The sequence below is a fragment of the Tursiops truncatus genome, chromosome 2 (genome assembly GCF_011762595.2).
Source record: "Tursiops truncatus isolate mTurTru1 chromosome 2, mTurTru1.mat.Y, whole genome shotgun sequence".
Lineage (NCBI taxonomy): Eukaryota > Metazoa > Chordata > Mammalia > Artiodactyla > Delphinidae > Tursiops > Tursiops truncatus.
The window spans coordinates 84,301,036-84,304,520 of NC_047035.1; the positions used below are offsets into that span (position 1 = coordinate 84,301,036).

Consider the following 3,485-nt stretch of genomic DNA (forward strand, 5'->3'; position numbering starts at 1 on the left):
AATATAAAGTTACATTTTTTGTATAATCAACAGCACTAAACAAGTGAGTTCAGAGACCCAGAAATGCGTAGTAAGGCACCAGCTTTACAGGAATGTATTTGTAAGTTTTGTAGATCAGAGTGTATAGTTGTACTTTCTTCACCTAACTCTAGGACCTGTCTATTTAAATTTTAGCTCATGTTGGCTAGGTATATTTAAGAGCCCTGCTATTCAGTTGTTCAACAAATTTTTATTAAGTGCTTATTATGGGTCACATGCTATTCTAGGTGCCTGGGATTCACCAGTGAACAAAACAGGTTCCTTCCTGGTGGAGGTTACATTTTAGACAGGACACATGAGAAACATAATAAGTATTGTACCTTACATAAGTGCCTTATGTAGTGTTTCACGCATGGATTAAAAGGAAAAGTAGGGCTTCCCTGGTGGCGCAGTGGTTGAGAATCCGCCTGCCAATGCATGGGACATGGTCGAGCCCTGGTTCTGGAAGATCCCACATGCCGCGAAGCAACTAAGCCTGTGCACCACAACTACTGAGCCTGCGCTCTAGAGCCCGCGAGCCATAACTACTGAAGCCCACGCGCCTAGAGGCAGTGCTCCACAACAAGAGAGGCCACTGCAATGAGAAGCCCGCGCACCACAACGAAGAGTAGCCCCCGCTCGCTGCAACTAGGGAAAGCCTGTGCACGGCAATGAATACCCAACGCAGCCATAAATGAATGAATAAATGAATAAATTTAAAATATGGAACGCTTCACGAATTTGTGTGACATCCTTGCACAGGGACCATGCAAATCTTCTCTGTATCATTCCCAATTTTAGTATATGTGCTGCTGAAGCAAGCACAAGAAAAGGTGCATTTTTAAAATCGAAGTATAGTTAATTTACAATGTGGTGTTTCAAGTGTACAGCAGTGATTCCGTTTTTTATATATATGTATGTATATATATACATACACACATACATATGTATTCTTTTTCAGATTCTTTTCCATTATAGGTTATTCCGGGGTATTTAGTATAGTTCCCTATGCTATATGGTAGGTCCTTGTTTGCCTGTTTTATACATAGTAGTGTGTATATGTTAATCCCAGACTTCTGATTTAGCCGCCATCCCCTTTGGTAACCATAAGTTTGTTTTTTATGTCTGTGAGTCTGTTTCTGTTTTGTAAATAAGTCATTTGTATCATTTTTTACGTTTCACATATAAATGATATCATATGGTATTTGTCTTTCTGTCTCTGGCTTACTTCACTGAACATGATAATTTCTACATCCATCCATGTTGCAGCAAATGACATTAAGGAAAAGGTGCTTTTTATCTTTTTCTTTTTTTGGGCCAAGCCGCATGGCATGCGGGATCTTAGCTCCCTGTTCAGAGATCGAACCCGTGCCTCCTGCACTGGAAGCATGGAGTCTTAACCCCTGGACCTCCAGGGAAGTCCCAAAAAGGTTTTTTTTTTTTTTTTTTCCGGTACGCGGGCCTCTCACCGTTGTGGCCTCTCCCGTTGCGGAGCACAGGCTCCGGACGCGCAGGCTTAGCGGCCATGGCTCACGGGCCTAGCCGCTCCACGGCATGTGGGATCTTCCCGGATCAGGGCACGAACCCATGTTCCCTGCATCGGCAGGCGGACTCTCAACCACTGCGCCACCAGGGAAGCCCAAAAGGTGCATTTTTAAAAGACTTCTTTGGTACTTATTTGGTTTATATAGAATTCTTTCAGCATATTTACTTGTGGAAAGGACTAGCTTGTATCTTCTTTCCCCCTCAACATTACTGCCAATTATCTGGCCATTAGAATTGAGCTACAGAACAGTCTAGTGGCTGGTGCAAGCTTTGAACTAGCCTGAGTAAGCTTATATAATGAAACAGCTCTGTTCTCCGTAGGGTTCTAAAGGCCTGTATGTGGATATTCTCAGTTTTTTCTCTCACTTCCTCTGCTGCTTTTATAACAAATGCAAATTCTGTAGTTCTTTACCTTCTGAATTAATTTACATTTTCCTTTTGTAGGTTTTGAATCAGAACTGTCTCGTCTTCAACCAGAAGAGGTTATTCAAGGTCAGTTTGGAGTTGAGAGGTATTTTTGAATCTCTGTGACATACTAAAAATGGAGGGCTAGGAAGACTAGTCAGCCAGTCACCATTGGCCATTTTTGTAAGCTTAAGTAATTTAAGCTTTTGATATGCACCTGTGATTTATTTCTTTATTATCATACATACATAAAATTTATCATTTTAACTATATTTAAATGTATAATTCAGTGGCATTAAGTATATTCACATTGTTCTGTAACCATTACCACTGTCTATTTCCAGAACTTATTCATCATCCCAAACAAACTCAATACCCATTAAGCAGTAACTCTCCACTTCCCTGCCACCAGCCCCCCGCCCCCCCCAGTTCCTAGTTACCTGTATTCCACTTTCTTTCTCTGTGAATTTGCCTAGTCTAGTTACCTCGTGTAAGAGGACTTAGACAATATTTGTCCTTTTTTTGTCTGATTTACTTTTGCAGATATTTGCAGTTTAACAAGTGTGATGTTTAACAGCAGTGAACTGCTAATGTTTTTACACGCTTGCATTTGGCGATCATGCTACAGTACGTATTGTTTTACCTGTGTTTATAGTTTACAAAATTTTTATTGTTCACTCTTGGTCTTAGGTAGTTGAAGATAATTCTGAGTAAGATGACACATATGGTTTTGAGTATTAAGTATTTAAGCATCAACTTTGGAGTACAATACTGGTTTTATTTATTTATTTATTTATGGCTGTGTTGGGTCTTTGTTGCTGCACACTGGCTTTCTCTAGCTGTGGTGAGCAGGGGGCTACTCTTTGTTGTGGTGCACGGGCTTCTCACTGCAGTGGCTTCTCTTGTGGTGGAGCATGGGCTCTAAGCATGCGGGCTTCAGTAGCTGTGGCACATGGGCTCTAGAGCACAGGCTCAGTAGTTGTGGTGCATGGGCTTAGTTGCTCTGCAGCACATGGGATCTTCCCAGACGAGGGCTCGAAGCTGTGTCCCCTGTTTGGCAGGTGGAGTCTTAACCACTGCACCACCAGGGAAGTCCTACAATACTGCTTTTAAGCACAGATTTTTTTTTTTTAATTTTTAAATATTTATTTATTTTTGACTGTGTTGGGTCTTTGTTGCTGCATGTGGGCTTTCTCTAGTTGTGGTGAACAGGGGCTACTCTTTGTTGCAGTGCGTGGGCTTCTCATTGCAGTGGCTTCTTTTTTTGCGGAGCACAGGCTCTAGGGGCATGGACTTCAGTAGTTGTGGCATGTGGGCTCAGTAGTTGTGGCTCGCGGGCTTAGTTGCCCCGCGGCATGTGGGATCTTCCTGGACCTGGGCTTGAACCCATATCCTCTGCATTGGCAGGCAGATTCTTAACCACAGTGCCACCAGGGAAGTCCCAACACAAATGTTTTATATAGAATCATTTCATGGACTATATTATTCCATTTGCATAAGAGAAAATTAACATGTGT

General features: G+C 42.0%; 1 non-coding gene across 1 annotated transcript; it reads right to left on the minus strand.

Annotated features, from left to right (window-relative positions):
• Positions 1-735: 735 nt before the first annotated feature.
• Positions 736-843, minus strand: LOC117311263 (U6 spliceosomal RNA). Its single transcript, XR_004525488.1, has one exon. It is a non-coding gene; the product is annotated as a U6 spliceosomal RNA (small nuclear RNA).
• Positions 844-3,485: the final 2,642 nt, after the last annotated feature.